Below are 13,036 nucleotides of genomic sequence, written 5' to 3' on the forward strand. Positions count from 1 at the left end.
GCAAGGAAGCACTGAACATGAAATTTCCCTCCAATATAATACTGTAAAATTCGTTATCATTAAAATATCGTTAAAAATTGTTATTCACAAAAAGTGTTGGAAGTAACAACCGATAAATGTAGTAAAAATGTAGGTAGAAAATAAAATGAAAGTTGAGAGTTTGAGCTGCGGCACCGACACCATTCAGATCATATATAGACTTTCAAGCCTTTTTCCCCAAAACATTATTTCATGCACTGGCTGTCACAAAGTTTCCGCATGCCAGCTTGATGTATTTTTTTTACATTAGAACCAAAGCAAGGTTCTAATCTCATATGGTCCAGGGAGTCCGCGATATTAACCACGCGGCCATGGATCGGATCCACAATAAAAGGAAGAGAAGAAAATAAAATCTTGGATAAATGAGTGACGAAAGTATTTTCAAAATATTACTTACCTAAACATAGAGTTGCGACGATTATCAGCAATCCAATTTGTGCTTTGTTATCCATTTTAATATAGTAAATATTAGAGTATTTATTTATTTAGTATTTATTTATTTTTAAATCGCCTGTGATAAATGAATAGTTTCCAGCCCTGTAGCTGGTAAAGGAATAGTGAACTAAAATAAAGAGTTAAAGAAATGATCATAAATCAATGGATTAAGCCCGCTAGACTGATTAATCCGCTAAATTCTATAATCCACAATTTTTGTGTACTAATGCTTTGTGTTATCCATTATCAAAGGCTTTTAAAATATTACACTAATTTGGTATACATGTATAATGTTTAAATCTCGATGATGCACCTGTAGGGCCCTAACGGGATGAAACCATGGTAAAATCGAAATGTAACAAGGGACATTTAATTTTTTAGATGGTAAATTTCAGCCATTTCGGAAACAATTTTTTTTTAATTGCGTTTTTATTTCATTTATTGCTTGTTCCTTATAAAACTGTCAGCATATTATTGTTGAACTGGAAAAAAGCGATTTGCTCATACAAAATTCCATATTGAGCCAATCGCGATGCTTTCGTAAATGTAAGCATTCATGACACTGTAGACGAAAATGTGAAAGTCTGAATTCTTTTTCTTACATAACTTACAATCTAACGTTTAACTTACTAAATTTCCCATAAACAAGTTTTTCACACGGTGTGAAGAATTCTTGCAATTTCTTCTCGCATTTACAAATGAGAAATGTGACATTAACGTTTTACTGTTTTCACCCACTTTGTATAGACGCTTACATGATACATTTCATCGCTTATTTTATACACCTGGAATGTTAATATTTTCAAGCCAAAAGAAAATATATGTATGAAGAAACGATTTTTTTTCGGTCAAAATTTTCAAGCCTCCAGATCATACCAGTTTATCAAGAGTTACAGTCCTTGAATTAGCAAACATTCCATATTCATTCAGCTTGTTACCACACTACAGCAAATTCAATTATTGACCAGATAGTTGAATCATACTCGTATTAGGTCAATGTCAATTTTCGGTCAGATCAAGCTACGGTAAACTCGTTTATTTCCTTTGATTTACCAAGAAATTGAGGACTACGCGCATTAGGATTCCGTACTTTGAGTTTGTTACCACTGTAGGGGCTTTATTTTAGTACCAATCTTAACAATATTCGGGAAATTTGTGAACGTCTTAATGATTTCAATCAAGATATTACATTTAGTCAAGATTAAAGTTTGTTAGGTACTAAAGCAATGTGACCGTGTTATCTATCCAATGATAAACAGCTTAGCAATGCTCAAAATAATAACCAAATTGCCTATTTCTGTTAAATATATATACATGCTGCGAATATATAGTATGAGCGCTCAGCAAGTGAATTTAGTCTCACATTTTGGTACAAGTACTTTGACAGATGAGCAGCTATCTTCACTAGCCCTGATCCATAAGTCTTTCGGAATGACATACTAGCTATAATTATCAGCCACTATTCTTTTTGAGAAACCGGTTTGAATGGCGGTCGAATTGCTTGTGTTTGTTGGTTTTAAGTTTTCATTGGGGACTTGTTTTGTGGTTTATGTCAAAGCGACATGGTTTTATGTTATGAGATTTACAAGCTCCTGTAAACCAGACTCCTAACATGAAAGAGTTCAACTCCTCAACAGGAGTTTTGAACCAACATCACTGCAGGGCAAGCGAGTCACAGTCCGCAACGTTAACCTCGCGGAGGACCAGATACACATGTCAGATAAGATGTTTCTAGACGATTCAAACGTGCCACCTCACAAGAAGAATATTCCTGACTGCTACATTCTAAAACAATTTGCTTGCCTACATTGTACAAGAAAATAGACTAAAACTAAATATCTTATTGATAAGGTATTTGTTACTGATGCGTCCTTTTGGAAAAACAAGTATAACATTGCCAGCTTTCATAGCCAATTTTACATTGTAGCCTCCAGTGAGCCTCCAGTGGTATCTGGATTGTTTCCCTTAGGCAAGTTTATTGGGTTTAACGTACCGACACAATTATAGGTCATATGGCGACTTTTCAGCTTTGATGGTGAAGAAAGACCTTAGGCGCTCCTCCATGAATTATTTCATCACGAGCGGGCACCTGGGTAGAACCACCGACATTCCGTAAGCCAGCTGGATGGCTTCCCCACATGAAGAATTTAACGCCTCGAGTGAGGCTCGAACCCACATCGGTGAGGGGAACTTTTATGCGAGGATGTACAGCTATAGCTTTATCGATTTCGGATGATAAATATTCTATTATTTACAACTGATTGTTTATCTCAACCGAAAACGTTCGCAAACGTTTGTGAAATTTTCACTACGCAGACATATTCATTAACTAAAAAAAGGTCACTTCAAAGATGGTCAGCTGTATCTGAGAAGCATTTAAACTTTTGTTATTTCTATAATTTTGATTTACAGATTTCTTTGACAAACCAAGTTAAACTCTTAATCCGATAAGGATTCAAATACTAGTATACGCCAAATTGCACGAAATACATTCAAGATTCTAAAATTTTCTTGCGGCTCCCCAAACCCCTACCAGAAGGAGGGGGGGGGGGGGGGGGGAACCCCTCGAGCACCTTCCCCACTCGCCCTATCACGGCTCGTATTTGCAACCCTCCAGAAAATCCTGCCTACGCCTATGAAAAGCTAATCTTGCTTGTTTAATAGATAGTATGCATTTATGTAATAAATTCCCTACTCTTCTGACTAAAATCAAAGTCTGGTTAAACCTGAAGAGAAACTATTTTCTTTCTTTAACAAAGCATTGTCTAAATGTCAACTTTATGTTTTGTTTGTTTGTTTTGGATTTAACGCCGTTTTTCAACAGTATTTCAGTCATGTAACGGCGGGCAGTTAACCTAACCAGTGTTCCTGGATTCTGTACCAGTACAAACCTGTTCTCCGTAAGTAACTGCCAACTTCCCCACATGAATCAGAGGTGGAGGACTAATGATTTCAGACACAATGTCGTTTATCAAATAGTCACGGAGAACATAAGCCCCGCCCGAGGATCGAACTCACGACCCGCGATCCGTAGACCAACGCTCTTACCTACTGAGCTAAGCGGGCGGGCTGTCAACTGTATGTGTTTATGTCGTTTTTATACTATATTTATTTGTAAATATGGCAGAAGTATTAATTGTCTAACAGTTACCAATAAGCCTCGTTAGGCTGGGTTTTGTACATTTGCATTAGACTGCCTATATGTGATTTATACATGTATTTATATCATAGGTAATTATATAATAATAATGTGTCAAGACGAGTTGACTTGACTTGAAACATAAAAGTTTTAGATCTTTTAAGAACACCAACATGGCTTTTCTTGCTTGATTTAACACAAAGATACAGTCCGGATTAACGTCGATCGTGCCACACCCGGTACATTCAAGACCAGGTATGACTACTGATTTTGTATTGCCCAGTATCCATCATCACATATTCCACTCTTTCAAACACAAAAGATCAATTCTTCTTTCAATCCCAATACGTTTCTCAAGCAGAGTACATGTCCTTGTATTGCACCTAATTTCTGGGATCGTACTTAGCCCGGATCCAACGGGGTTCCCCTGTGGAGTATGCATGAGAGGAGTGCAGTACATTGGCGAAGATGCCCTAGCCTGTGATGAGTGTGACCAGTGGTGTCATAAGAAGTGCCTCAATATTAACATGCTGGAGTCCGACAAATATGCAACCACAAATATTCCATGGTACTGACCATCTTGTAGCGCTTTGAACAGAACCACTGTCATATATGACCTCCCAGAAGAGGACGACTCGAGTCAATCATCGTCTCGGACTACTCATTCGTCATTCAACTCTAGCGGTCTCATATGTAGTACCTGTAATAACACAACATTTCACTTGATCAGTCTACAGCTGACATCTCCATTACTACATTTAGTTCTCTAGGTAACTCTACTACAGCATCATCACCAAAGTCACCAAAACCGATTTCCTAACGCTCTCGCAAAGTAAAGTTTTTCGATTTTTATACATAAACTTCCAGGATGCCCGCAAAAAGGTAAAAACAACACACCCAGACATTATTCTGATAAAACAGTGATCATGACATTTTACTCTACGATCTAGCAATGCAAGCGGTGCGATCTCACCCAAAGCGGAAAACCATATTCTAATGGAAGAAAGCCGACACAGGTGGCATCAAGTCTGAACTTAGCAACTAAATCGCTATCTTTCTGGCCAAGATATTCTCCTCTGTTAACGACACGTGGGACGATATCAAAACCATAATCACCAAAGTAACAGAAGAGATTGTTCCAACAAGAAGGACTCAATCCCGGTTCTCTCACCCTTGGCTCAGCTCACACCACCGTCAGTTAGCCTAGAGGAAACTGAAAGCTTACAAGAAAGCGAGACGTACAGGTTCCCCCTCGGACTGGAAGAAATACATTAAACTGAAACTCAACCACAACGGGAAATGAGAAATTCCCATAGAAAATACATAACTGACATCATCTTTAAAGATTACAAAGAACAACCTAAACAGTTCAGGTCATACATAAAATCGAAGAAACTGAAGACGTTCTTTCAGTGTAGGACTACTTAAGAACAGAGACGGATTCATACACAGTGACAGTACCAGCAAGGCAGAGATACTTAACGAACGATTCAAATCCGTCTCCACTACCGAAGATATGTCCTCTATGCCAGACAAGGGACCTAGCCCTCACCCCTCCGTGGACATCATTACGTTCCGCTGTGAAGGAGTCCGTGAACAGCTGGCTGGACTGAACCACCGCAAGGCAACCGGACCAGATTGTATCTCCACAGCCATACTCAAGCTTGCTGCTGATGAACTCTCCCCAATACTTACCCGGTTATACCAGCAATCACTAGATACAGGAGAGGTACCAAGGATTGGCGAGACGCCATGATAGTCCCGGTCTTCATGAAAGATGAGAAACACCAAGCAGCTAACTACAGACCAGTATCCCTCACATCCCAGGTCAGCAAAGTGCTCGAGCATATTGTCTACAGTTCAGTGATGCGTTTCTTCAAAGAACATAAGATTCTCACAGACTATCAGCATGGATTCCGCTCCAAACGATCTTATGAGTCTCACCTGCTGTGGGTAATACAGACAATTGCAAGTAAGCTGCAAGGTTGAGGTCAGGTCGATGTCATCCTCCTCGACTTTGCCAAGGTAAGGTGCCTCACCAACGTTTACTTCCAAGCTTCAGAACTATGGTGTGCGGGAAAACATGGTTAGTTGGATTCTATCCTTTTTATCTCAGCGCAAACGATGTGTACTTTTAGAGGGTGAAAGGTCGTTGGAGGTAGATGTGGTCTCAGGAGTTCAACAGGGAACTGTTCTGGGTCCCTTGCTTTTCCTCGCCTATATAAACGACCTGATCATCTGAAACCCGGTTTTTTGCTGACGATAGCCTACTTTTCCATGATGGTCCGCGAACAGAAAGAAAACCTGTAAATATCGTTAGTGGCTGTGATCTGGTACAGCATGTATGATCCTCTGGCTCGAGCGTCACTCTGTCGTATCGGGTTTTTCAGTACTTCGCCTAGGTTGTTCTGGGTCTTGAATAGCATATTAAGGCGGGCTATGTAGCGACGGTGAGCCTGTGGTGCGATCTATGTACTTTTTTTTGTAAGAACATTGCATCTGTCCTCTGAACATGCACAACAGTGTGGGTCTCGTTGGAAAATGACGGATCCCATGCAGAAGATGCATATTCCAGGGAGGGACGCACAGTACAATAGAAGTTTTGACTTGCTAAGTACATTCGCCCTGTAACAGTAACACCAAGATAACGGCTATAAATCACAATTATTTGAAGATAAAATATGTACTTAGTAATGCTAGTTTTAGTTCTTTTTTTTCCGGACTTGTTGTCGTTAGGATAACGTTGGCATTCTTCATTGACCAACAAAAAAATGGAGTTGGCCCGACGTTGAACCAACAATGATAGACGAAAAAATGTGGAGGGTCAACAGTACCTGTAGGATACCAGTCGTTGGGCCATCTGTGTACCAACCATTGAGCCAACGTTGTGCCAATTAGCAAAATTTAATTTAGTAAAATTTTGTTTAGAAAAAGGTGGTGATGGTGTTGGAGAAGGACGTGTTTTGGAATTGGGATGATAATTTTATAGTTTTATTAGTTTTTGTGTTTTACGGCGTTCATCATATGCTTTGGAGATTTTAAAAAAGCTAGGACATTTTAAACGTCATGTGGAGCAATTCTAAGCGATTTTAAGTGTGAAACTTTGAAATCCCTTTGTTGAAAAGTGGCGCGGAAAAGCTGCCGCCATACTGAAAATCGAGAAAAATCTTAGCATTTTTTAAGTTAGCAGTTAAATTTTTTAACTGCAGATGGATAGAATATTTTAAACTTTTATGTGGAGAAATTTTTATAATGACTGTGTGTTTTTTAAAAATGAAAATATGAAACCTCGTCGTTCGTGACTTCGCGTGTTTCTAGCGTGGCCGCCATACTGAGCAGTTGGACAGCTGTGAATTTTTTTAAAGACTTTTCTTATTATCTAGTTTTAATGTCTTAATTGATTAGTATTGTAGACTGCATGCACCTGTTGGTTAATTTCGACCAGGAAAGGATCTTTTAGACTTGTTGAAGCCGTAACATTTCGCGATGCGGTCAAGAACGAGGGCAGTAAAGGTAAACGGTGAGGAAAGGGCAGACGCTCAGTTGACAATACAGAAATTGCGTAGATCTACTAGTGATTCCGGTATGCACAAGAATTCTCGAGGACAGAAGGTAACACTTACAACTGATTATGATTTAAATTAAAAAAAAAAAAACTGTGGAAAAAAGATTTTGGCAGCAAAAAGAACGTTCAATATTGAGGCTAGTGTCACAGGAGGTGGGCTAGTTGTTACCGCTGATGCAGCAACCTTTGAGCATTTGAAAAGTGCTGCCTAGGAGTAGTATGAAAATCTGGACACGAGTAGGGGTCAGATCCACTTGTCTAATGTTACTGATAAAGCTGGCAGCATAGTAGTTCAAAATATTATCAGAGTCAACACAGAATACACAATTAATTTTTACAACACAACGTCTCGTCTTCTCTTAAATGGTAAAAATACAAAACTGTTCCTTGAAATAGATCTTCCACGTATACAGCAGAAGGCTAGTGGTGCAACCGTAAATGGACAACCTATATACACTGATTAGTTGAACTGTTTGATCATGGAGAGCTTGAATATTTTTTCTCGTGTAAATGTAAAAGACCAGGGAAGTACAGTACCCACGGTCACCACCGTAACAAGTAAGAATTCCGAAACTGATAATATAGCTTGTGTTAAATGTAAGAAAATTTGTCGCTCAAAGAGTGTGTTTCGTACTAAAAAATGTCACTGGGTACACTACAAATGCCTGAAACTATCTCCTGAGGAAATTTCTCAAATCGAACGAAATGACAATGACGTTGAATTTGTTTGTTCACTGTGCAAAGATGTTTCTCTAGTTATTCCAGGTTGTTCACTGCTGCGGTCACCTAAGTCTTCAGCTGCAAGTGAAATTCTTCAAGATGAAGTATCTATTTCTGAATCAGTGAGTAATGCATCTATTCATGTAATCGCCCTGGAGTCTGATGATGAAAAATAAAAAGACTGTGAAGAAACACTTGTGAAAGGTAAAATTAGTTCTTATAAACTGTTAAATAATACATCAACCAAAATAGGGCATGAGGAAATTTTTAATACTCCTGTGCAACAGGAAAATTCCAGTGAATCGCACTGTACGAAATGTGAAAAAGCGGCAGAGTTGAGATTGAAATCAAACAGACTAAGTAAATGGGAAAATGAATTAAAATTAAAGAAATTAAAAATGCAGAATTGATGAAATCAAAACTTAAGGTAGATACATACGCAAAAACAAACTAGAAAACAAAGTGAATGAACTTGAACTGACAATATCGTCTGTGCGTAATAGAATTAAATCACTTGAAGGCAATGAATGTGCTACGAAACCATCTATAGTGACGGGTAGTCAAAGTGTAAGGAACCAGAACTCCGATATTTCTAGTGGCAATCTTGAATTCACTGACAGTTTTAAATCTTTGCATAACAGAATTAGTGGAATTGTATTTGCACAGATAAACAAGCAGCTAGACGCCATTGAAAAATTTATGAATGAACCTGTACAGAAACAATCGTGTGCTGAATCCCCTGTCGAAGTATTCCAGACTTCTTTGCCGCCACCAACTGCAACACATAGTCAACAGTTGATAGGCGATCTGCAACAAAAGTATGTTGATTCTCCAGTTGAAGTGTCCCAGACCTCTGTGAGACCACCAACTGCAATGAACACCCAACAGCTGACAGGTAATCCGATTTTTTATAAACCTTCTAAACCCGCAGAGAAGCCGATAAATAGTTCCCAACCTCTCAAACATCAACAACATTTACAGCCTCAGACCCACGTGCAACAGAGTGATACGGTGCACCTGATTGGTCTAACACGTACACCCCCGGTGGTACCTCCGACAGCTCCCTCTGCTACTCCGGTGTCCATGGGCAACTGCTTATCAACTCAGTTCAACACGCAATGTCTACAGACTGGAAACATATGCCAAGGCAATAACTTGAGGGTGGGTGAACAGCCGCCTCCTTTTCGGCAGGCCAACCATCTTCACAACCAGTTATAAACGAAGGAGATCGCATGTCCCTGTGTATCGCTTCTTTCAATTGCAAGAACGTAAGGACTTCAGCATTTGCGAGAAATGAACTGTTTAAAACTTGTGACTTTATATGCATACAAGAACATTGGATGTTTCAGGCTAAAATCAATTTGTTAGGTGAAATAAACTCATCCATTGACTTTGCTGGTAAGGGAGCAGACTATAAAAACCCGTTGCCGCCAATCCAGATGCCACATGGGTATGGAGGTGTCGCCGTGCTATGGAAGGATCAGTATAGTAGCTTTGTCACCGTACTTTCAGATGGCTCAGAGCGTATTCAATGTATTGAACTTGGAAATAAATTCAATAACTCGCGCAAAACTTTACTAGTATCAGTGTATTTTCCTTGTAGAGGTTATTCGCCTAGTAACGAAGACCTTTGTGCATGTGTTGATGAGCTTTTTGAAATTTTTGTTAAATACTCGCCAACTCACAATATTTTAGTTGGTGCGGACTTGAATGAAGATCTTAATAGAATCGGTTCTGATAGGAGATCGGCTTACATATGTGAGTTTATTACAGCCTGTAGAATTCAGTTTAGTTGTTTATCTTCAACTTTTATTCATCCAAATGGTCATGATAGATCCGAAATAGATTACTTCTTCATATGTGGTGACACTTGTTTTGCAAACTGTGATAAAGAAATTGTCGAACTTGCATCTAATGCATCCGACCATATACCAATACTGGTACTGATGTTAAACCCGGACAGATGATAAAGTCGAACACCTTGGAATTATTCGATTGCAATCGGTTATTTATATAATTGAACACACCATCTAATAGCAACCACTTACAACACCAACTGGTCTAAACAAAAACAAAATTGGTAAATATTCTGTATAAATAAATGACTTACATTTATCTGTATAACAAAATATTTATCCAAAATTACTTGGGAAAAGGGTGTTTTTACGCATGCTCACTGTTAACACATAAAGGCCTGACATTGGGTCACTTTTCATTATTTGATCCGGAATGACTGTTGCAGCATTTTTGGGAAAGTTTCAATATAATACTGTAAGGAAAATTTTGTAAATGACAAAGTGGTCGAATTTATCATGAGTCAGCGTTCGTACAGTCCCCATTTTACATACCCCTTTCAGGGCCTCACTTCATGTGAGTTTGCTTACTAAATATAAATTTGAATTATGTAAAGTTTTCAGCAAATGTTAAGCATTATTTTGATACCAACCATTGATATCAATTTGCAGAAATAAAAAAGTTACATGTAAAAAAACTTCCTTTTCTGTCCGGGTTTATCATCAGTACCAGTAGTCACAATTATATTTCTGTACAGTTGAAAAATATAGGTAAATCAAGTTCTACCGGGAAAAACAAATCACTAACTGTTAGAACAAATTGGGACAAGGTTGATAAAGAACTGTATTTGACCTCTGTGAATGCAAATTTGAAAAATTATGCTCCGAGTGATAGCATTGAAAACACGATACACCAACTGAACAAGGTTATGACTAGTGCAAGTTTATATGCCTCGGGTAGAAAGAAAAGAGGGAAAAAGTCAAAACCCAAATTAGCGGTCTGGAATGAAAATATATCCAACACCTTAAATGCAGCTCGCATAGCACATAAAGCCTGGGCGCGGACTGGGAAAAACTGTAATCCGAATGATCCCTTGTTTATTGAACGTAAAAACTGTAAGAAAGAATTTATGCGTCAGTGTCGTATTACCGTGGCTGGCGAGCTTACAATGAAAGAAACGAGATAATGACTGCAAGGACTGGTAATACCAAATTATTTTATAAGCTCATTAATAAACAACGTGGTAAACTTAAAAACGTAGTTGACGACCTTTAAGTAGATGGGAAGTGCTATTCGGGTGAGGACACAGTACTTGAGGGATTCAGAAAGCATTTCGAAAGCTTGGCAAAATCTTCTGAAGGCGATGTTTTTGATGGGACATTTCATGAACAGGTAGAGGATGAATTTCAAGTTATTACTGAAAATGTGAAAAACAAACCTATAGAACACGTGATGAATTTGATAAAGCGTTAAAATCTATACATACCGGTAAATCTTCTGACGTGTATGGTGTTACTGTTGAACATATTCATTTTGGCGGTGAACTTTTGAAGTGTGAACTGTTGAATGTTATTAATGCTATTTTTGAGCTTGCAGACATTCCAACGTGCTTGAAATCTGGAATTGTTTCTCCAGTCTATAAAACTAAGGGGCATCCGCCGGACGCCGCAAATTATCGAGGTATAACTGTATCACCAGTAGTGTGTAAAGTCATTGAAACTATCATTAGAAATCATATTCAAAACAATATTCTGTTAAATCAAAATGTTACTCAACGTGGTTTTACGAAAGGATCATCTCCCTTAAATGCAGCTACATACTGGAAGAATTTTATAGAGAATGTGCCGATTTAAAACTGGACACTTACATTGTTCTGTTAGATGCAAAAGCGGCGTTTGATGTCGTCTGCTATACCCATTTAATGAGAAGGCTTTATCATGCAGGAGTAGACGATCGGCACTGGCTACTTGTTAAATCGCTACATGAAAATACTTCCAGTGTGGTAAAGTTAAAATGTCTCACTAGTGAAGGATTCCAGATTTCCCAAGGTGTACGACAAGGAGGAATTCTCTCCACGACTTATTATATACATGTAAAACTTATGTAAACCCCTTACTGAACCAGTTAGAGCTAACGAAACTTGGAGGGAAAATCGGTACTATGACTTCGAACAATTGTGCATGTGCTGACGACATATGTTTAATGAGTAACGTAGAGTATGAAACACAACTGCTGATAAACATCGCCAGCAACCTTGCGAATGAAGAATGATATCTCTTACAACCGTCTAACACTGTTTCCATTGAATTAAAGAACTCAAAAAAAAACCAAGCAGTGGGTGCTCAAACATCAAACTGGGTTGTGAGCAGTTAAGGAACGTGAACACATCACAACATTTGGCAATCACAAGAACACCGTTTGTGGTAGAAAATGCAGAAGTCAATGTGAGCAGCAACTTGGCTAAGGCAGGGAGAGCATCATTGTACAGTTTGTTTGGAGCAGGTCTTCACGGTGAAAATGGACTTGACCCAGTAACTACAATTCATTTATATAGAACATACGTTTTACCAGTTTTGCTATATGAAATGGAATTGTTAATGCCATCACAAAAGCTTGTGGATAAACTTGAATTGTTTCAAAAGAAGACAGTAGTATAGGGGTCTCTTTAACGCCACGAGTGCGCATACGCGGCGGCCATCTTGGATCTATGACGTCATGCGCAGCGGCCATTTTGAATTCTATTTTAAGAATGACATCATCTTCCTATTTTAAGAATGACCTCACTCTGCTATTTATATCTCCCAGAAGTATATAGAGCTGACTTATATACCTATCTAGGGCGTGTTCGCGCACATTGAGGGTCAGGTGCTCAGCCCTAGACGGGGAGATAACATGAAAACAAAAAAAAAACTATATATCAATAATGTTTAATTAATAATCATATAGATTTATCTGTAACATAATATACATTGTATGGTAAACAAAGAACTTATTAATGATAAGCAAAATATTTATTCCATTTAAACTAAAACATTAAGCTTTATTTAAGATAGCTACGTTAGAAATAACGTTAACTGAAAATAAAGTATTACTTTCTTGCTTACGATGTTTCCTCCTTGGCGTCCACTGACAAAATGACTCTAATCATAAGCGTATTATCCCTAAATGCGCATGCTCGGACCTATTTTTACAATGACTTCATAATCTATATTTAGATAAGATCATGAGTGAATCAAACGTGATCATGGTCAGAATGTCTAGCGTGTGTTGATTTAAGACCGGATAGGCGAACAATAAAAAGTAAACACGTCAAAATTAATCCCTTTAAAGTCGCCACAACGTCT

Source organism: Mercenaria mercenaria, chromosome 11, assembly GCF_021730395.1.
Source record: "Mercenaria mercenaria strain notata chromosome 11, MADL_Memer_1, whole genome shotgun sequence".
Lineage (NCBI taxonomy): Eukaryota > Metazoa > Mollusca > Bivalvia > Venerida > Veneridae > Mercenaria > Mercenaria mercenaria.